The 23,719-nt window shown below is 34.1% G+C and overlaps 1 protein-coding gene across 1 annotated transcript in view; it reads left to right on the top strand.

The window, feature by feature from the left end:
• Rock2 (Rho associated coiled-coil containing protein kinase 2) overlaps positions 1-23,719 on the top strand; it is a 142,439-nt gene that overhangs the window by 691 nt on the left and 118,029 nt on the right. The window lies entirely within an intron of this gene.

Genomic DNA, 23,719 nt, shown 5'->3' with positions numbered 1-23,719 from the left:
CCCAGCTTCCGGCAGCGAGATCCGAGACCAGACGCTCCAGACTGAGCTCCTAGAGTAGGGACCCACCTCGGGTCCCTCCTTCCACCGCCTTGGGGCGGGTGTCATCCCGGCTGCCCCTTTCTTGGAGTGCTGGGAGGAAACACCTCTCCGCTCCTTCCCGCCCACCCACTGGGTTGGGGAGGAAAGGTGGAGGGTTGGCTGTCCCTTGCACCCAGACAGGCCGATTTGAAAGTGTCATGCTGCGTGGGGCCTCGGGTTCTATCCAGGGAGAAGGAAACCTGATGCTGGCTCTCTGTTGGCAGTACCAACCTGGGTACATGACAAAGAACTGCTCCCACTTCTTTTACTAGGAAATCTTGGAACACATAGCTGAAGTTTTCCCGTTTTCAGTTGTTTTTGAACATTCCATAGTAGCTATTTAATGTATTTTAATTTATGTAAATGTAATTTCCTCAGAGGCCCCCCCCCCCAAAAAATCAGTCTGAATTGTAGAATAGAATAAATCTTCCCCCTTCATTGTATCTTTCCTAAGATGGCCTTTTAATCCAAATTTATATCTATGTAAAGGCTACTAGTTGGCTCTTGATTAAGGAACACGTTGCATGGTAGAGTGCTGGTGTATTTCTGATTTCTGTTATGTTAGTTGATTAGTGTGCGGTAGAGATGCATTTAAGGGATAAGATGGTGTGGACTTCTCTGGGAGGAGAAAGCGAAAAAGAAACTCTGACTATTAAGTTAGCTCTGGAAGACTAGCCTTAGGATGGGCAATCTGACATTTTGGGCCAGAACGCAGAAGTTCAGTTCTGGGCCTGCTGGGAGAAACCTAGTGAGTATATATGATCTTCTCCCTTCCCACTGATTTTTTGACTTTTCTTCTGAGGCCCTCAGTTGTCCTTTGAGGTTTCTGGACTCATTTGCAAAGTGACTCCGTTCAGTTTGGCCAAAATGCAGCAACTGATTGGAGAATGTGTATCTTTCTGTACATTATGTAGAATGTAGTGATATACTATATTGTGTCAGAATGTAGTGATGTTATATCAGATATTTTTGATTTTTTTTTTTAACTGATTTTTGGGTTTGTGTGTTGTTCCTGTGTTCTCAGGGGAGCATGATACTCTGGACAGTCTTTGGAAGTCTTAAATTGGTAGTGGGATTGGTTGCCTAGAGGTCCTAGCCTTTCTTTAGCTGAGGCAGTCTCTGGGCTTCTCTCCCAGCATTCTCGCTTTGGTATTTTGCTAACAAAACTTTGACCTAAGGCCAGAAAGTTCAGTTAAAAATAGTACCTGTAAACCTCAAGCATTCATCAGGTTCAAACTCAATCCCAGATAGAAATTTTTTACACTTTCATCTCTTGAGTCTTTAGTGATGTTAATTATTAGTGTTATTCAGAGGTTGGAACTAAGTTGTTTATATGTTTGATATGAATATACATTTTTTATTAAAGTATTTTCTAAATTACTAAAAGGAAGGCTGTTTTAAAAATGAAACATTTCACATTCTCAGTAAATTTAGTCTGTCGTTTATTGAGTGCTCAGTACCACTAAGACACATTTGCTAAGATGACACATTACTGGTATGGGCTGCACTTCAGATGCTGCTGACTTGATGGCACTGTTCCTGCTGCTTTTAGTTGATTAAGTCTTTCTGAGTATGAATATGAATGGGATTCTGAAGAGCAATAAATATTACCAAGGCAAAAATTGTTCCTTACTCTTTGGACCAAGATTCCTCGTGCTTCTGTTGCCAATTGACAAAATTGGAAAAAAAAAAAAAATCTCAAAGTTATAGCAAATTAATTTCAAATTATGTAAGTGCTAGAGCCAAATTATATTGTCATATTGTGTGCATGTATGAATATGTAACAACAAATCCCATCATTATGTACAACTAACTATAACAGTAAAAAATGTGGAAAAAATTAAATTATACATTTTATCCTATTAAATATTAGAATAAAGTAATGTTTTAATTGTGACAGCACATACATAACATAAAATTTATGATTTTATCTTTTTTTTGGGGGGGGGGGTACCAGGGACTGAATCCAGAAGTACTTAACCATTGAGGCACATTCCCATCTCTTTTATCTTATTTTGAGACAGGGTCTCACTTAGTTGCTGAGGGTCTAGCTAAGTTGCTGGGGCTGTCTTTGACTTGCAGTCCTCCTGCTTCAGCCTCTGAGCCTCTGAGGTTATACATGTGTGCTACCACTACGCCCAGCATTTTAAACATCTTCAAGTGTTCAGTTGAGTGGCATTAAGTCCATTTACACTGTTGATCAACCTTTTCATCTTTCCATACCAAAACTCTGTAAATTATAAGAGCTTCTGTGTTCTGAAATAATGGCTCTTGTCACTTTAAAGATTTGAAACTTTCCATCTAGACTGTATTTCACAATTGATAAGTATTTTACTGCACATCACATTTCTTTGGTTTTGCTCTAGGAAAATAAATATTTCGTTTAATAGAGAAAACTTAGAGGAAAATAGTCTAATACAAACCCAGGCATGGAACTTAATACTGCATTCAGGAGTTCAGAAAGTACCGTTGAAAATTGTTTATTGCAGAACATGACAGAAGTGAGAAGACAGAGTATGCCAGAAGTAAATGTTTTATCCTATCTGCAGTAGTCTAGGCCTAGAAGACAGACCACAGGTGGAGGAAGTTAAAGATGACCTGTAAAATGCTTACTGTGCTCAGTGCTTGTTACAGAGTAAGTAGTGCTCATTGAATGCAGTTCCCTTCTGTGTGCATTTAGCATATTTTTAGTTAATAGTTTTAAGTTTTCTTTTCCTTTTTTTTTTTGTTAATATTTATTTTTTAGTTTTAGGTGGACACAATATCTTTATTTTCTTTTATGTGGTGCTGAGGATTGAACCCAGTGCCCCATGCATGCCAGGCGAGTGCGCTACCACTTGAGCCACATCCCGAGCCGGCTTTAAGTTTTCTTTGAAAAAAATAATTTTATTTACAACTGTTTCTTGTTACATAATTTTGAGTGGATATCATCATTTGAATTTACCATCATAAAACTGTGAGAAAGAATAGATAAGAGCTGAATTCCAAGACTATCTTTGTAGAGACTAAGCTATCTTGTTTCTTTGCAGAAATCTAGTTGCTTTACATGGGTTCTTAAATTAATCCAAAGAAAGTATGTCTCTTTAGTGGTTACAGCTTGGGAACTACTTTCAGGCGGGGAGGGCTTCAGTGATACACATTTTTCAGTTGAACCTTTGGGTTAATACTTGTGTTTTGTCCAGACTCATGTTCTCCTACTGCTTGCCTATGATGATAAAAAGAATTGTGTCATGCTGGATAGATGTCTTTCTAAAGTCTTTACTTTTGGATTTTGATTTATTTTACTCTTTCAAGGTGTTAGTAAATAGTCAAAACAACCTGTAGAACACTGTTACTTAAGACTGTGTATTGGCAAAAGTGGTTAAAAGTTTATTTGCAATTTTCAGTGACTTAGAAAACAAAACAATTAGATTGATATCAGTATACCTGTAAACTTATAAAAATATTTCTTATTATAGTAGCTAGATTCTTTCAGCTTAATGCTGTTTTTTTCTAATTAAAATAAGATCATGTGGTGTTTTTCCCACTATGTAGTGAGAATATTATGAAGATGTAATAACAAAGAAATAGAAAAGAGGATGAAAAATGTTTTTTTTTTTTTTTTTTTTTAAAGTTGGACACAGTATCTTTATTTTATTTATTTATTATTTTTTATGTGGTGCTGAGAATTGAACCCAGTGCCTCACATGTGCAAGGCAAGTGCTCTACGGCTGAGCTATAACCTCCTAGCCTCTGAAAAATGTTATTATACGTGTTTTTCTTTGTGAAATAAGGGATGGACATTTGCAGCATATAGAGTAGTTTGTTTTTTGTAAAACTGTATTTTGATGATTAGGAAATCTTTAAAGAAAATGAATTAGTTCAAGTGATGCATGCAATTTACTATTTAGGTGAAGTTGAACCTCTTTTCAGGTCCACAGTCCCTTATCCACAAGACTGAAACATAAAAATAAATTTTGCTAATATTTATTTGATAGTAACATCTGGCCTGTCTGATGCTTGAATGTTTGTAGTCCATTCACCCCTCTTGAGAAGCTAATAATAGCTTTCAATGGGGAAATATTAATATGTTTGATTTCAGGATGCTCCCCCATATTCCCACAGGGCTTTAGGGAATATACAGTATATATTCTGTATTATTCTAAAAATCCAAAAAAATTGTAGTTTGAAACATCTTGGCCCCAAGGTAAGGTCAGTGTAGACTAAGGAAATGTAGGTTTGTGTAAATAGTTGTAAAGAATAATGAATAATTATCTTAAAGTATAAGTTTTTTGTTTGTTTTTGCTTAGTCTTGACCAGATAGTTCTTTTTTCCCATTTTGAATTCTAAGATATTAAAACAATATAACTTGTAAATATAAGTGTTCTTTTAAAATATTTATTGAGTTGTAGATGAATACACAGTATCTTTATTTTTTTATGTGGTGCTGAACATTGAACCCAGTGCCTCAAACATGCGAGGTAAGCGCTTTACCTCTGAGCTGCACACCCAGCCCCGCAAATATAAGCTTTGAAGCATGAAAAATTCATGAAATCACTACACAAGTTAGTAAATACATCACCAGTTCATTAAAGTATCTGTGTGCTGCTGTTGCTTAATTCAGTGTTTGTGCCTCCTTTCCTGTCTGCTACCCTGAAAGTTTTATTGTTTATTTCATAAATTACTACATTTGTGCATATCCCTAGAGGATATTGTTTTGTTTTATTTTTTCTTAACTTTCTAAAATGTTAACATTTGTATCTATTCTTTTGTGACTTGCTTCTTAAACTTGTATAGCTCTCAGTAATGTAACATAATGCAATTTAATAGTTTAAAATTTTTACTAACATTTTATTATAGAAAAATTATAGTAGAGGTGAAAGAATTTATAAGGAATGTTTTTATGCTCATCACCAAATTACTATTTTGCTTTAGTTTCTTTATTATATCAATCCATCTTTTATCCCTCTAATCCTCCATTTTTATTTTGATTAATTTTAAAGAAGTTAGAGGTATTTGTACATTTTAAACATTTCAGCAAGCATTTAATTAAGTAGAATTCAGTATTTGTTTAGTTTTTTTTTTTTTTTTTTTTTTTTAGGAGGGGTACTGGGATTGAAATCGGGGCACTTAACAACTGAGCCACATCCCAGCCCTATTTAAAATATTTTTTAAAATATTTTTTTGTCAACAGACTTTGTTTATTTATATGTGGTGCTGAGAATCGAACCCAGTGCCTTACTCCTGCTAGGCAGGCACTCTAACAATGAGCCACAATCCCAGCCACCCCAGCCTTATTTAATATTTTATTTAGAGACAGGGTCTTGCTGAGTTGCTTAGCACCTCACCTTTTCTGAGGCTGGCTTTGAACTGGAGAGACTCCTGCCTCAGCGTCCCCAGTGCTGGGATTATAGGCATGTCCCATTGCACCCAGTCTTTGTTTAGGATTTTAAAAAGATTAAATTTATGCACCGAAATGCATAAATCTTAAATGTAGGATTGATGAATTTTGACAAATGTTATATGTACAATGCAAATTTTTATCAAAATCATTATTACTAACCCCAAAATCTTCCTCAGTTTTTTTCAACTAATCTCACATTCTATTCTCTTAGAGGCAATTACTCTTTGTTTTTGTTACTTATGCATTAAAGATTACTTTTGCCTTTTTCAGAACTTCATAAAATCATGTAGTGTGTCTGGATTTTTTAGCTCAGCAAAGTGTTTGAGACTTACTATTGCATCAGTATAATACATTTTTATTGCTGAATTGTATTCTGTTATATAAATCACAGTTTGTTTAGCTGTCCCCCACTGATGAACACTGGGGCTGATTCAGGTTTTTGTTTTCAGAATGTATTATATACTCTGGCTCTTAATAAAGCTGCTAGAAACAATTGGTATTAAGTCTTTGTGAAGATAGTTTTTATTTCTCCTAGTGGAATTGCTATGTCATAGGGTAGATGTATGTTTACTTTTTAGGAAGCTGCCAGATCTTTCTTGGTGTGGTTATATCATTTTATACTCCTGTGCACAATGTTCTGGTTGTTCCTATCTCCCTTACACTTTGTCTTTTAAATTTTTGCTATTCTGTGGTGGGTAGTGATATTGCATTGTGATTTTAATTTGCATACCACTGATGACTAATGATGTACTTTTTCGTGCACTTACTTGACATTTTTATATATCTTCTTTTGTCAATCATCTGTTCGTGGTTTTGTCCTTTAAAAAAATTGGGTTGTTTGATGAGTTGTACAAGTTCTTTAATGTCTTGGATATATAATTAGTTTTATATGTAAAGAGAAAAATCTTTGTCAAATTTATATTTTACAAATAGTTTCTTTGATTCTGGCCTTTTTTTTTTTTTTCCTTTGGCACTGTGGATTTAATTCAGGGGTACTTTTACCACTGAGCTGCATCTCTGGCCTTGTTTTTGAGAGGTGTCATTAAATTGCTGAATTGCTGAGGCTTGCCCAGAACTTGTGATCCTTCTGTCTTAGCCTCCCTAGCTGCTGGGATTATAGGCATGTGCTGCTGTGCCTAGCACATGTATATTCTTAATCAAAAATTTTAATACTTATTGTTTTTTCTGTCCAAGCTATCTGTTGCCTGTTTCTATATCACGAAGATATTCCAGCTTTTTGGTTTCAACTTTTAGGTTTAGGTCTCGAGTACCATTTCAAGCTAGAATTGGTGTGTAGTGTGAGTTAGGGGCCAAGTCTAATATAGATATATCTTCCCATATGACTGTAAAGTTATTCAGACTACCCAGCACCAATGTTTCAAAAATTTTTTTTTTTTTCTCTCTGAATTGCTTTGGCAACTTTGTTAAAAATCATTTTACAGATAGGTGGACTTTTGTTTCCTTAGTAGCTACATCAAATTCTCATTGTTCTGTTATTTAACTGAAGCTCTATTCAAAAGCCTTTTTTTTTTTTTTTGTAAGTTTTATCCATACCTGAAGGAAATTCAGCTAACCATGGCTGATACAGGAGAAGATAGATTTTATATTTTGAAGTAAAAAACATTCATTTTTAAATTATAAAAATATGTTCTGATTGTAGACAATTTAGGGAGTATAGAAAGTATAAATGGTAGTGGCACTTATGTATAGTATTCTTATCTAGAGATAGCCACTGTTTAAATTAATATTTTGGTCTATATATTTGGTACATAAACATAACTTGGCCTAAAATATAAATATGAAAATAATTACACTGTATATGAGCTTTGTCATTTTTTTGTAGTCACATTAATGACTTATTACTGTAGGATAATTTCTGGCTTAGGCTTCAGTGTTAGGAAATTCATTACCAACATTATAATATATAACTGAATTTTAGTACTTTGCTGACTTTTATTAATGTTTTGATTCCATTTGGAGTTTTTATGTAAAGTATGAATTAGAGGAGCAAGTATCCTATCGGGAGATTGGTCTGAATATCAGAATTCCCAAGATATTAATTGGAATCCTCTGTTTAGATCTCTGTATTACATTTTCTATTCAGATAGTGGTGGCTGGGGTGAGAGAGAGCATAATGATATAAATTTGGTCTCCATTTGAGCCTCTTGAGTTGCTTCATGGAATTCCTATTTTACAACACTGTAAGATGCTTCTTGACTTTCAGTGGGGTTTTGCCCCAGTAAACCCATTGTAAGTTGAAAAGACTGTTGAAAACTCATTTAATGCACCTAACCCGTAGAACATATCTCAGCAGCACTCTGTGGTTGTTGTGGTTGTATACGCGCTTGATTTGGTGGTGGACTGAGAGCTGCAGTCTGGTGCTATCCATACTGCATATCATTAACCTGGGAAAAGAACAGAATTCAAAATTTGAAGTATGATTTCTACTGAGTTTGATTGTTTTTGTGCCATTGGAAAGTCAAAAACTTATATTGAACCTTAATAAATTGGGAACCATCTGTATACTTAAAACTACTTTGTGCTGATATTTAAAATATACAGGCTGTTAGTGATAAGGGTCACTGGATGATTGAAGTGCAATTTCTAGTTTTAAAAAGTAACACAACAGAACATTTACCATTGATGGGCTAGCTTATTATACAAAACTTAACATTTAAATTGATATAAATCATGGTGGCCTTTTGGCTCCACTAAAACTGCCTGTTCTTGTTTTATCCTTGATTTGATTCATTCTCCTTTCTTCTCATCTATAGCCCCCCTTTTTAAAAGTGTGATTAAATTATGTAGGTATTCTTGTAAACTCTGTAGTTGGCTGTTCTAAATAATCCTTGTCTTCTTGGAAAGCATTTAATTCATAATGGTTGGCATTTCTGTGTGTATGAGTGACAAAGGAAAAATATTAGGATTCCTTTTTGGTTCATTGTTGATAATCTTTTAGGGAATGTTCCTAAGTCTAAGAATTATTTTTATAGCTTGCTGTTTCCTTTGGGTAAGAGGTTGTTCTTTCAGATATCTAAAATGCTTTATAATTGTTGCTATAGTTGAATAATCACTTTGTATTCAATGTCCAATTTTCTTTATTCTTTGAAAAACATTTAGATTTCTGAAAGCCAGGCACCGTGGCACATGCCTTTAATCCCAGTGGCTCGGGAGGCTGAGACAAGAGAATCTAGAGTTCAAAGCCAGCCTCAGCAAAATAGAGGCACTAAGCAACTCAGTGAGACCCTGTCTCTAAATAAAATACAAAATAGGGCTGGGGATGGGGCTCAGTTGTTGAATGCCCCTGAGTTCAATCCCCAGAATTCCCTCTCCCCGCAAAAAGAGATTCAGACTTCTTTAGCTAAAGCAAATGATAGAAGTTTTATTTTTAAAGGATTATAGATTTGGAACTAATTTCTACCGCTTCATTATTGGGGCTGTTTTTTTATGTTATGAAAATGAATAGGAAAGCCTTCTCTAGCACAGCAGGGTAAGTAGTACTTTAATTACTTAGAATATTTTGTTGAGGAATGCTTAACATACTAAGTAAACATTTCAATTTGTGTTCCTATCGCTTAGTTCTTATCTGTCTTTTGGAAGGAAGATTAAGTATATGCAGAGAGGATGGGTTTGGATAGTAGAATTAGTTGAGGTTATTTAGGAAAAGCAACTTCTAATTTGGACACTTTCTGGGTCATGTCAAAACAGTGTGTCTTGGAAAAGATTTAAGCTATTTTTTTTTTCTGTTTTAGGTGAAGTAAAGACACCTTGTGTGGGTTGTACAGTCTTTATCATTTGTACATCATCTCTTGTGTTGTCTCCTGCCACCACCCCCCCCAATTCATTTTTTCTCTAGTTAATCCAGTTCCTCCTTATAAACCTAGCTGATTCTTGTGTTGGATTAGCAATTTCATGTGTAAGGACAGATGAGATGCTGGTAGTGTGTTTAAGGATGAAATCCTTTAAAATATCATCTTGGGCTCTGTTATATTAGTAATAAAGCATTTGTTTACTAATAAAATTAAAAACAAAGTTGAAGGATGTGAGAGATTTTGATCAGGAATCAAGGGTGTCATTATAAGTCATGCTGAACAACTGTTTAAAATTTTCAAATATTATCAGGCATTCTGGTTACTAACATAGTTATTTGGCTTTAGATTGTTTAGTACTTGTAATATGTTACTTTTTCTAATAAGTGTAAATGTAGTTTTTCATGTTCTTTTTGCTTTATATTTAGAAAATTATAGAAAGGAATTTAGAGTTTCGATATTCTATATCTACTGGAAGTGTTCAGTTAGACAAACAGTAGTAAGTCCTTGATAATTGTGGGTTGAGTGAATAAATGTAGCTTGCAGATGTTGTGCAATTGGCAAGTGTGTTTCTGTCTCTTATTTGCTGTTAGAATCAACTCTGAAATAAAAGTGTCTGAGAGAAAGCAGGTGTTGAAAACAGGTATCATTGTTTACCAGCTTTGCTAGTTCTTTTTAATTATTATTTGAGGTATACCTTAAGTACTATAAATTCATCCATTTTAAGTGTATAATTTATTGATTTGCATTATATTTTTAGAGTTCTGTAGCCATCATCACAATCCATTTTGATTACCCTCTAATATTCCCTTCGAGTGCGTTTGTAGTCATTCTCAACTTTCAACCTCAGCAAACCACTTATCTGCTTTCTGTCTATAAATTTTTCTTTTCTGTAGATTTTGTATAAGTTTAATCATACAATATGTGGCCATTTGCATCTGGCTTTTTTCAGCTAGAATTTTTTTAGTTTAATGTTTTTAAGGTTCATCTGTGTTGTAGCATGTGTCGGTGTTTTGTACTTTTTTATGGTTGACTACTGTTCTGTTATATGAATATGTTATATTTTGTTAATGAATTTACCATATGTGAGGATGTTTTTCATTTCTGTTGGTAGATTCTAGGGGTGAGATTGCAGGATAATGTTAAACTCATGCTTAACTGCCAGTATTCTCCACAATGACTGGACCATTTTGCCTTCCCACGAGCCATATGTGAGGGTTCCAGTTGCTGTACATCCTCACAGAACTTTTGGTATTGTCTGTCTTTGTGATGATAGCCCTTATGGTTCATTTTACTAATGACCCATGATGTTGAGAACTGTCTCATTTGCTTGTAATTTATTTATTTACTTGTGTATTTGAGATAGTGTCTCACTGTGTACCTAGGCTGACCTTGAGCTGCAGTGATCCATCCTCCTGCCTTAGTCTCCTGAGTAGATAGGACTACAGACATGCCACACTGTGCTGTGCATGGTTCTTTTAATATTTACTAATGTGTCATGAGTGTGGTCTAGTTTGAATCAATATGTTTAAAATGTTTTTGTGAAAGGATATGGTAATCATCTGGTAAAGTTTGTTTTATAGATTACAGACCATGTCCAGTGTTTTAAAATAGAATATAAATACTAATTAGAGCCCTCTGTATGTGGAATTATCCTACTAACTAGTATCTACACTTTGTTTTTAGTAAGAATTTTTGTTTTAAACCGTATTATGGTACCTTTTGCTTCTGAGTCATGAATGACTCTTGTTCAACTTAGTAGGCCCAGGTAATAACCATAGAGTCTCCTAGTTGGCTTATTTCTAAGCTGTAGGCATTAAGGACTTTTCACTTAAGCATGGCCTTTCTATGTTTTTTTTTTTTTCCTCCCAATTCTGATTTGTATTCATCTTTTGTTTTTAAGTATGTTAGGAGTAAATTTATAAGCATTTCTCTCATTGACCCAGATTTTATTTTTCACTTTTCTATTCTATATAAAAGATTAAAAACCAGTTTTTAGTATGTGGTTCGTATAAAAGGTAGGTAATTATTGGTGTTTTAAACACTATTGCACTTAGCTTTATATTTATATGTTTATATTTAAATAAATGTCTGAATTTAGTCTGTAGATATAAATGTTGCCTTGGTCGTACACAGGTAGCACTGGATATTGATTTGTAGGATTATGATATATACATATTTGGGGCTTTTATCAAGATAAAGTGTTCTTTTCAAATGTAAAATTAGCTGCTTTAGCACATTGTATCAGGAGGTGACTGTACCATTTTACCTGTATTTAACCATGATTCCTCAGAAGTCATTCTCAAATATACTTATTGAAATTAAAATTTTCTCTTTAGATTTTGTTTATAGGATTATAATTACTTTTAGTTTTTATTAAAGATAACTAACTACATGTGGACTTTTCCCCTTTTTTGACACATGGAGGACAATTTTAGAAAAGAATTCTTTTAGTATTTTAGATGTTTCTTTGATGTAATAAAGGTGAGTTTAAACCAGTTTTTGGTTGTAGTGATAGGTATTATTTTTTTAAACGAAAGTGCATTAGCACAGTTGTCAGGAACTTTTTGATTCTTGCAAGATTTAGTGAAAATGCTTTTTATTTTGTTTTTAATTAGAACTTTATGGTTGTATATAGTAGTTGAATTCATCCTGAGGTACTCATACATACATGGTAATCAATTTCAGTTCATGATCTCCCCCTTTTACCCTCTCCGAAAATGCATTTTGAGATATGAAATCCCTGCAAAAATATTTAAAATATTAAATGTGAAAGTATTAGGATGATTTTGAAAAAATGTTTCACTGTTTTTGAGATAACTTTGTTATTGTAGTTTGTGGCACTTTGGGCTCTTACACATTTAAATATGTATGGTCATGTTTATCCTGTTACATGGTGAAAAAAAATGAAGTCAAACAGCTGAAACCAAACTAAAATAAAACTTAAACTAAACTAAAATGTTTTTTAAGTTGATTGATCTGCCTTTCATGAAAGAATAAAGATTAAAAAATGTTTCTTTGTGAATTAAATTTTATCTAGTGCTGTTAACAGGACAACAGCATCTATGGAATTAGTAAACTTGAGAGGAAAAACTATCAGAAGTTTTCTTTCGGAGAAATGAGATAGTCACGAGTTAGGGGAAGAGATAATGTGAAATATAAAGTTAATTTTCATACCAGCATTGCAATTATTTTAAATTTAGAATAAAAATCCTTTGGAGTTATCAGTATTTGGAGTTGCTTTTAAATATCTAAAAACATGAACTTTGAATTTTTGTATAAGCTTTGTGATTATGTTTCTTCATCTATAATCACTGAAATGAATGTGCCTTTACATGGAATGATGTATCTGAACTTAAGATACGTGGTATGATCATATATATATATATATATATATATATATATATATATATATATATATATTGTTTTTGAGAGAGAGAGAGAGAGAGAGAGAGAGAGAGAGAGAGAGAGAATTTTTTTTAGTATTTATTCTTTTTTAGATTTTGGCGGACACAACATCTTTGTATGTGGTGCTGAGGATCGAACCCAGGCCGCATGCATGCCAGGCGAGCACGCTACCTTTTGAGCCACATCCCCAGCCCGGTATGATCCTATATTATGTTCATTGTGAAACAATTTTTTTGTCATTTTTTTTTTAACCAAAAGGTAATCTTAAAACTTTAATAAGTGCATTGCAAAATTTTACTGTAGGAATAAGAATATAGAAATATATGCTCATCTAGAAATTTCAAAACTTAATACCTATGGCTTTATACCTGACTTTTACAGATCATTTTAAGCTAAAATTTTCTTTTGTCTACTAAAGGCAATGATTTCCAACTACAGTATATGGAAGTCACTATGGATCATTAGAAATATTTAAGCCTGGCTTCCACCCCCAGATTTTCTAATGTAGTATGACTTGAGTACCAGTTTTTTTTTTTTTTTTTGGTACTGGGAATTTAACCCAGGGAGAGTTAACCATTGAGCCACGTCCTCAGCCCCTTTTATTTATTTATTAATATTTATTTTTTAGTTGTAGTTGGACACAATACCTTTATTTTATTTATATGTGGTGCTGAGGATAGAACCCAGGGCCTCGAATGTGCTAGGCAAGCACTCTACTGCTGAGCCAAAACCCCAGCCTCTTATTTTTTATTTTGAGACAGGGTCTCACTAAGTTGCTCAGGTCTCACTAATTTGCTGAGACTGGCCTCAAACTTGGGATCCTCCTGCCTCAGTCTCCCAAGTTTGCTGCAATTACAGGTTTATGCCCAGCTTCGGTACCAGTTTTAAAAAACATTCCAGGTGAACTAAGGATTACATTGTTGTAATTCAGAGATGGCCAGAGGTGGCTTTGGGTCTAAAATGTATCTGAAAAAAGGAGAATACTTCTTTATTCTTTCTTTCCTTTAATTATTTGGCCCACTGAGGCTTGGACAAAACCTGAAAGTCAGAATCATCCAATGTAAACCAGAATCCTGCCTTATGATACTTGGTGGAAGTGATATCAGATCCTTTGATTTAGGTGAACTGAGGTGGGGTCAGGAGTTTACATTTTAACAGACATCCCTGGTGATTCTGATGCCGGTAATGTGCAGGTCAAAATATATAATTTTGGTGTTTCACAATTAATGAAGGATGATGGGGAAAGTAGTGACAGTCTTAAGTCATTAAGAGTCAATTCAGGAGGGAGAATTTCACTAGAAATATTGAATTGAATGTATGTATGGTCCTTCAGGGCATAGCACCTGAAAAGCAAGATGTATATCTATGCTATGATTGTGCCTGTGTTTAAAAATAATAGAAACATTCAAAAATTACTTCGAGGTGTCTTTAAAAATGAGCAAAAATAAAATTATAACTTTATTTTAAAACCATTATGAAACTTTATTTATAAAACAGCTTTCAAGTTATAAAACAGCTTTTAAGTAATAGTCATCTTTATGATACCGTTTAGATTTTTAAAAATGTATTCTTTCAATTATTTCTCTTCACATCATTTAAAATGAGAGAAAGCTGGGTTTGATGGTGCATGCCTTGAATCCCAGTGACTTGAAGGCTGAGGCAGGAGGATCACAAGTTAGAGGCCAGCATGGGCAACTTAGTGAGATCCGATCTCAAAATAAAAAATAAAAAAGACTGGGATGTACCTCAGTGGTAAAGCACCTCTGAGTTCAATCCCCAGTTCCAGTAAAATAAAAAATAAGAGTAAACCAGACAGTTCAGCAGTCCATATGTTTCTTTCTTAAAAAGTGTTTTGTGTACCTTTTCTGCTGCTTGGTCATTTGATTTTTGGTTGTTAATGGATATGAATGTATTTAGAAGTTTGAAAGTCAAAATTTGTATTTATTGATTTTTGAGATTATACTTAACTACTAGAGGAATGACAGTCATGCTATTTATCTTCCACTTCTTATGAAGTGGTATAAACATCTTTGTGAAGGTTTTTGTATGGACATAAGTTTTCAGCTCCTTTGTGTAATACCAAGGTGCTTTATGGCTGGATTGTATGTTAAGAGTATAATGTCAACATTATCACATTTTGAAAAAGGCAGGAGTGTGGAGACATTAGAAAGATTAATGGTTTGGGGCTGGGGTTGTAGCTCAGTGGCAGAGTGCTTGCCTAGCATGTGTGAGGCACTGGATTTGATCTTCAGCACAACATATAAATAAATAAAAAATAAAGGTATATCAACAACTAAAATAATACTAAAAAAAAAAAAAAAAGATTAGTTTTTGGAGGTGGGGAATGAGTAGGTAGAGCCCAGAAGATTAAGATACTGTCATATCATGTATGACACTGTAATGCTAGATACATGTCTTTATACTTTGTGTAATGTACAAATGAAGCATGTGCAACATTCTTAGAAAAATGTATACCACCAAGTGTGAATCCTAATGTGAACTATGGACTTTGGGTGATAATGTGTTAATGTAGGTTTACCAGTTTGTGACAAATGAACCATTCTGGTGGGAGATGTTGGTAAGATAACAAGAGAGGCCATGTTCATGGGGGAGCAAGTGGTATATAGGAAAACGACCATCCTCTCTATTTTGCTGAGCCCAAACTGCTCTTCAAAAAAAAAAAGTTTATTAAATCAACAATCTCTCCATTAAAATATATTCTATACTTAGAAATGCTTATGAATTCAAATATGGTGGCTATATTTCTAAAAAAATCATGAACGCTTTTCAGTAGATAGTTAGTTGTGTACATTTTGCAAACTTCAAGAGCAGTACATGATCACTTTTATTTATAAGTCTTTAAAGGGTTTGAGTGGAACATTTAAGGGTATGAGTTGGATTCTGCAGTTTAATTAATTTACAGTAATGAAGTTGCATCTGAATCCTGGACTAGTTTCTGAATCTGCTTAGTTTCCCTTTGTTGTCTTTGTCCCTCTCTCCCACTTTTGTTTTAATTGCTAGTAATGAACAATATTTTTTTCATATTATTGCAGAGGATTAGTTTAAGGAGGACTGCTGTTACTTTTCAAATTGGTTGCTGTCAGCTTAGAGGATAGCTCTGGTGCTTTGAAATTGAAATATCTTAGGTCTTCTCTTACAGGTTTGGATGGGATACAAATGAAAATGGTAATAATGTCATAGAAACTTCTGTGCTTGACAATTTTTGGATAGCAACATTAAGGAGAGACTGGAGGTGATGATTAAGAATTCCTGATATAGCCAGGTGGGGTGGTACATTCCTGGAATTGCAGCAGCTCCGGAGGTTGAGGCAGGAGAATTGTGAGTTCAAAGCCAGCCTCAGACACGGCAAGGTTCAAAACAACTTAGGGAGACCCCGGGTGTCTCTAAATAAAATACAAAATTGGGCTGGGGATGTGGCTCAGTGGTCGAGTGTCCCTCAGTTAAATCCCTGGTACCAAAAAAAAAAAAAAAAGAAAGAAAGAAAAAAAAGATTTTCTGATACATCCTACCTCCTGGTATCTCTGTTTTTCCTGATCTCCTTTTATGAGGACACTAATCATTGCTGAGAGCCACAGCCCAGTCGGAATGGCCCCTGGCATTTTGCCAACAGTATTGGTTGGCAGGCGAGGCATTACTATCCTCCTCGGCAGCTACTTTGCAGCAACTTTGGAGTTCTCATGGGGATTCCCTGGGATTCCCGGAGAGTTCCCATTGGCTGGGGAAGTGCAGGAGGAGGGATTTCGGGAGGAAATATTTCCGGTTGCTGGTTCCTGGAGGAGACGCATGGCGGTGGGCAGATTTCCCGGGAGCATGTGTGGAGTGTGCTGGTAGAGTTCAGAAATAAAGTTTGTTCCTGCTTCAGTGGCTTGTGATTTGTGCCCAGTCAGACTGCGGCAAATCATATTGGATTAGTGACTGCTGACTTCATTTTAATTTAGTCATCTCTTTAAAGACTTTGTCTTAGGGGCTGGGGATGTGGCTCAAGTGGTAGCTCGCTCGCCTGGCAAGTGTGCGGCCCAGGTTCCATCCTCAGCACCACATACAAACAAAGATGTTGTGTCTGCCGATAACTAAAAATAAATAAATAAATAAGTAATAAAAAGACTTTGTCTTCAAATGCCAGTACTGGGGTTAGAATTTCAACTTGTGAATTAGGGTATGTGTGTGTGGGAGGGCCTACCAATTTGGTTCATAATTATCCAGCCGTTTATGTTTCTATATCTGCCTGTCTTATCTAGTTTTAAAGCCTGTCATTTTAAAACTATAAAATCAAGAATTAATTGTTTAAAAAGTAAAATGAATACATATATAGAAACTTCTGAGAGTTTTCATTGTGATCTGTCCTTCCAGCAATAAAAATTAGTCACTTTCCCATATGTAATAAAGAATAAAGTTTTCAACTCGTGGTTTCTGTGATTATTGTGAGTTAGTTGACAGTTTTTGTTTTTCTTTTCTAAAAATGTTGCACCCCCTCCAGTGTAGAGGTCTTTTATTTCTTGACACCTGTCTTGCCATGAATTCATAGGGAATCGGTTTTAGTAGCTGAGGGTTTTTTCCATTGGTTCTCAGAATGTGCTTTTCTAGGTGGGTCTAGGATGGTATTTCATTGAAACCATGTCTCTTTCTCTTCAAATTCCTCCTCTTTTTTTTTTTTTTTTTAAATTTTTGATTTTTGGTGCTGGGGATTGAACCCAGGACCTTGTGCTTGTGAGACCAGCACTCTACCAACTGAGCTATATCCCTAGCCCCTGAGTTCCTCCTCTTTCTGATTATTTTGTTTTGTACATTTTAGGAAGCTGTCTCAGCTCACAATACCAAGCAGGTAACAGTGCAGACTCTTCTGCTTTGCCATGGTAATATTTATGGGACATTTATTCCTTGTTGAACAGTGCCCGTTCTCTTAGTGTTTCTCTTAGTGTTAGCTTTCTTGTGGATTTGCGTGTGATTGGCGGAAAGCATGTCCATGTTTGCTGAAAGGTCTGGGGAACACCTGGCAGGTGCCTCTCCACTTTTTCTTTGTGTGGAACATATTGGAGAATTACTGGAGGATGGTGGTTCTGATCTTCATTGTATTCTGGTTTGTGTTATTCTTCCATTTTTAATGATGTCCTTTTTTCTTTGACTTTTCTAAGAGTTTCTTTTTCTGATTGTTTTGCATCAATGTGATTATGATGTGCCTTGCTACTGTTTTCTTCATATTTCTTATTTGGGGCATTCATTGAGCATCTTGATTGTATAGTTTTTGTCAAATATGGGAATTTTGAGTCCTTCAAAAAAATTCTTTGTTCTCTTTTTTTCCTTCCCAGTGACTCCAGTTTTGTGTATATTAGATTGTTTCATGGTAGTCCAATAGATTACAGAATCTGTTCATTTTATTTTGTCCCCTGTCCCCCATGCTTCATTTCTATAATTTCTTTTGCTGTTTCTTAGGTTCCCTTGTCTTTTCTTCTGCACTTTCTAGTCTCCTGTCAGTGTTTTTTTTTTTTTTTTTTTGTTTTGTTTTTTCTGACAAATGGGATTTTTTTTTTTTAATCTCTAGAATTTTGATCTGGGTCCTTTTTATGTATTATGTATCCCTAGATGACATTTTCAGAGCCTCTTATTTATTGTGGTAAAATATATAAAATATGGAGTTTACCAGGAGTTTAGATCCTAAGCAACTTAGAGAGACCCTGCCTCAAAAGAAAAAAGGGCTGGGGGTGTGGCTCAATGGTTAAGTGTCCCTAGGTTCATCCGCCTTTCCCCCTCTGCAGAGAGAGAGAGAGAGAGAGAGAGAGAAGAAGAAGAACATTGTTGTTTTACTTGTTTTTTTTCTTTTTTTTTTTTTTCTTTCCCCCCTGGTTACTTACCTTTTTTTAGGTTAGGATGGTTTAGGTGGGTAAAAACCCTTTATCAGACTAGAATAAGACCTATATGAAACAATTTTAATATGTGCCATAATTTACATAAAGTATTTATCACATTGCTGACACGTGACAGAAAATGTTGCTATCGGTGTCTTTATTGTCTCATCAAAGAACCCAGTGTTGAGGTCTTTCTTACATTTAAATGTTAACTTATTTAAATGAGATACAATCCAGTTATTTACACCTACACCATGAGATGGTGCTATTGGAGAAACCTGGTACTAGTAAAGAAAAATGGGAAAAAATAGACACATACACTAGGACAGAATCTCCTAATTGCCTAAATATCTATTATCTTCTACTTCTGTGCTAGGAGAACTCTTGGATTTAGTTTGGTTTGGGCTGAGTAGAATAAATACTGTCTGTGTCACAGTTTTTACTGTTGTCTGTGATTGGCCACATGAGTAAGCTGTGGCTTCCAGAATGTGAATACCAGGGCTTGGTAAGTAGCTTTGAAAAAGACTACATTCATTTGTAGGAAGTGAGTGTGCCCTTTTCTTGCCATTTCCTTTTAGTGACAGATGTTGGCACTTGCTACCCAACATCATTCAGTGGAAGCAGTGCATTCAGGTTGACAGTAACAAAGCTGAGGAACCTGGGACCTTTGTCATCATTGGGACTGCTGCATCAACACTTAACTGTTTTAACAATGGACATAAAGGCACTGATTGGTTTGGTGTTTTTCCTGTCTCTTGCAGCTGAACTAATAAGATACTTTAATATGACCATCTTTTCTTTAATTTTGCCAAGAAAATAGGTGTTCAGAAATATGTAGAGAATGACCATTAAAAAATAGTTTTTAAAATTAATATTTACCCATTATAGAGTATGTGTTGTGTGTGTGTGTGTGTGTACATGCTGTGTTTTACAGACATTTTATTTCATTTCTTTTCAGTAACATACTGCAAAAAAAATTGTATTATATTTTACTGATGTTATTTAGGTTTAGAGAAGGTATGTAACTTGGTGAAAGTTGGTAGAGCTCATATATCATTTTAAGTCTTTTTGATTAAAAAATCACATACTTTAAAAAAATTTTTTGTTAAAATCAGGCTTTTCTAACTCCTTTATTTTAAACCTTTATTCTTGAGATCCTTCTGGTTAGTAAACTAATCTCTTATTCTAGGGATGACGTATAAACATAGCTAAATTCATTTTTTTAAATTAATATATTAACATAACATAAATTATATGTCTTTTAGTTAGTGTGCATCATTGTTCCTGGGAGAGGTTAAAACAAAATGAGTTTTCCCAAATGTGCAAAATTGAGCCCCACCATAAATACTGGACAAATAGTAATTTAATCTTAAGGTACATACTGTAGATGAGGGTTAGGCTCAAACTAGCCTTTGCTTACACCTCTTTAACTATGCTAGTATCCTTCATCAGCAGAAGATTTGGTTTTATATATGGGTTGCTGTACTTAATGATCTGAGAAAAGAGGCTTGAGAAACTTTAATACATTTTTTTGGTTTTCATTCTCTTAGAATGTTTTTAATTGTTCTGGAATAGCATGATATCAGTCACAGGACAGACACAGCACATCCAAGGAACCAGAACATGCCAAGAATTACTTAAAATGTCCATTTCTTAAAGAAATTTGAGTTTTATTATCTGTTATGGCAAAATATTTTTAAGGCCTTGGTTACACCCAAGAACCTGTTTTATCTGTTGTCTCTTATATGAGCTGAAGACTGCAGACCTGAAGGAGAAATTCTTCATAACAGAGAGATGCCAGAACTAGTGAGAATAAGTTTTTGTTTTTGTAACCTTTTAGTTTGTTGAGTCTTTCCTTTTTTGGAGTACAGGAAATTAGATACTGTGGAAGAATTTGTCTTTCCCAGCTACTTACATGTTCTCTATCCTATAGAATTTTTTAATGTTACCTTTATTATTTTATAAATTTGACATTTTTCTTCTTTACTAATTGACAAAGAATGGATATAAATTATTAAGCATTTGAGATTGATAAATATAAATGTTGTATACAATTTGAATTTTCTTGGGCTCTAAGACCTATGTGTTGCCTCCTTTTTCACCTAACTCTGATATTTGCCTCTTTTGCTTTTTCCAAACATACCTCTTTTTCAACTTCTCAAGTTTTGGTACTACTGATTGTAATTGAGGGTAGTTGTACTGAGTAATTCTTTTCAAGGGAACTGTCTTGGAATATCCAAATTCTTTTGTTCTTAATATGGTAATCATTAGCTACTGGAGGTTAAGTTGATTAAACTAGTTAACATAATTTCAGTTCCTCAGTTGCACAAGCCTTATTTCAAGTGCTTAAGAACAAGGTATGGCTACTGGCTATCATATTGTACAGCACAGATATATGGAGTAATTCCAGTGTCCTATGGGGACCTGAAGTATTTATCATGTGAACTGAAGAAGGCTCCTGGTGAAACTTTTAGATTATATGTCATTTAAAACGTACTTACTTGTTTTAATTTCTGGTTGATGTTTCAAAAAAGTGAGGTCTTCCATCTTTGTCAAACCTGCTTTCCTTACTGTAAGTTTTCATTTTGATGAATTTTCTCACTATATATGTAGAGTTCTTTTACGCTACCAGCTTGACAGAAAAAAAAATTATGGGTATCTGTTTAGAGGTGTTTTAGTCATTTTTTTTCTTTTTTTTTCTGGTGTGACTAAAAGATGTGACAAAAATAATTTTAGAGGAGGAAAAGTTTATTTGGGGTTCATGGTCCTCAGAGGTCTCAATCCATAGATGGCCCACTTCATTACTTTGTGCTGAAGGTGAGGCAGAACTAAGACAGGACATGACAGAGGAAAGTAGCTCAGGACATGACAGTTAGGAGAGAGAGAACTCACACAGCAGGGACAAAGTATGACCCCCAGAGGCACACCCATAGTGATCTATTGCCTTCAGCCACATCCTACCTGCATACAGTTATCACCCCATTAATTCATTCAAGTGGAATATTTTTGATACACTGATTAGGTTAAAGTCTCTCATAACCCAGTCATTTCACCTCTATATTTTCTGCATAGTCTCACACATGAGCTTTTCGGGATATACCTTGTATCTAAACCATAAGAGGTTTATTGCATTCCTTAAGAGCAGTAGATGGTCAGAGGAAATTAGAAAATGTAAAGAGAAAAAATAAAAACTTCTTATGATCACCCAGTGATAATTACTCATATGGGGGTCCCCCCAAGTTTCCTCAATTTAATTAAAAATATTTAAATTGTTGGGAATGTGTTCATATTCAGTTTTATTACCTTAACATTGTAGCTTAAGAATTTCTCTATATTAACTTTTTCAACTTTAATTACTAAATTAATTGGTTATAATAATTTGTGTAACCATTTTTTTTCTTGAACATTGTTCTGTATAATGGTGCTCTTTTGTAATTTAGATTATAGGATATGTCTTACTTGAAAATAATACTTTTAATAAAATATTTGTACTTTTTATTGTAATTATTTTATATGTTCTAGACTATAAACCATTTAAATGCAAGGACAATGCCTTTGTTACCTGTCTTAATCACTTTATGAGACAGGATAAATGAAAGTGTTTTAGTTATATTTTTATTACCAATTTATAGCACTGTTTTGATAGACATTCAGTAAATTTACTTGAGATAATTGGATTGTTCATTTTAATAAATTTTTGCTTGTGGATGAGTATATGAGACTGTATGAAAAGAAAAATTCAGTTTTTTTGGACACATTGCCTGCCTTTAAGGTACAGTCTTATTTGAAAATGTACATTTTTTTTTCCTTTTTTTTTTTTTCTTTTTCTTTTTTTCAGCTCTTTTCATAGAAGACTGTTTTTGGATATGCCATTTAAATAGATGAGTACTTTTTCAAGGATATCCATATTAAGCATCTTATTTGTCTGATTTTATCACATGCCACAATATGGTTTAGCTATTTGAAGAATGTCTTTAGTAGCAAGTACAAAACATTGAGTTGTGGGTGTTGGGATACTGGCCAAATTTAATTATTATATGACTTTGTAGTTTTTATAAGTTGATTTCATCAATGTTCTGGTACAGGGATCCTTAAGAAACAAAATTAATGATATATATATAGTTTGCCGTTTTTCCTAAACTTACTGAATTTGAAAGTATATAAAATACAATAGATATGGAAACTTATTTTACTTATGTAAATAGAACATACTATATGTTGGAATTTGTAATGGGTTGGTCCCAACAAATACACTGGTAAATGAAGCCTGAAACCATTCATGTATACTTTAAGTGCATTTAATAATACTGTTTCAGTGAATAATAGTAATTGAAAAGATACTACATGCAAAGTCTGAATCAGTTTCACTGTAACATGTAGACAAAGCATATATATCATTCAAAATAGGTATAAAGTAAACCTCAAATCAGAAAACATTTGTAGTGGTGTTTTAGTTGGACTTTGAAGAACATTATTGTTTCTGTGAGCTGCAAATTATTGACTGAGTAGTTTTTCCAGGCTATTGTGTATATGGGTGGGTGGTTACCAGTTGGATCAATTAGGTATTAAGAACAATAAAAATTATTTAACTTCATTTAAGTCTCTCTTTTAGTCTGATGTTTTTGTTTACTGCATGTAGATCAAACCTTCTAACCTATATTATTTTCCTTCTCTTTCAAGAGCTTCCTTTTGTTCAGCTTTATTGTTATAATTGACAAATTACATGCTTAATGTGTGCAACCTGTGTGTGAGAAAAAAAAGAGAGAATGCTTTTTATTCAACAGTATATTACCTTTTTATATTTGTCTATTAATGCATTTAAATCTTTATAGTTTTCAGTATTTCATTGCTTGGATAAATTGTTTAGCCATTAGCCCTACTAAAGGAGTTTTGAGTTATAATTACTTATATCTGGTTATCAAAGGATGCTGTTAAAAATATGTATTTGTGTAGATTCTAGAAAAAATGTTAAAATCTGTTTTCTCTTTCCCATATTTCTTTGATTAGCATTACATATTTTTATAACAAAATAATAGAATTTTATGTTTGTATTGAAAACACTTGCCTTAAAAAGTTGTTTTGGTGTTTGAGGGGGAAAGTGAGATTTTTTTCTCACACCATAACATGCACTTTTTAAAACTCCAAGTAGTTACAGGAGATAAAGATAAAATGAAAAA

The sequence above is a fragment of the Callospermophilus lateralis genome, chromosome 14 (assembly GCF_048772815.1).
Source record: "Callospermophilus lateralis isolate mCalLat2 chromosome 14, mCalLat2.hap1, whole genome shotgun sequence".
Taxonomy (NCBI): Eukaryota; Metazoa; Chordata; class Mammalia; order Rodentia; family Sciuridae; genus Callospermophilus; species Callospermophilus lateralis.
The sequence above is the reverse complement of the archived record's forward strand: the minus strand, read 5'-3'. Positions and strand labels throughout refer to the sequence as shown.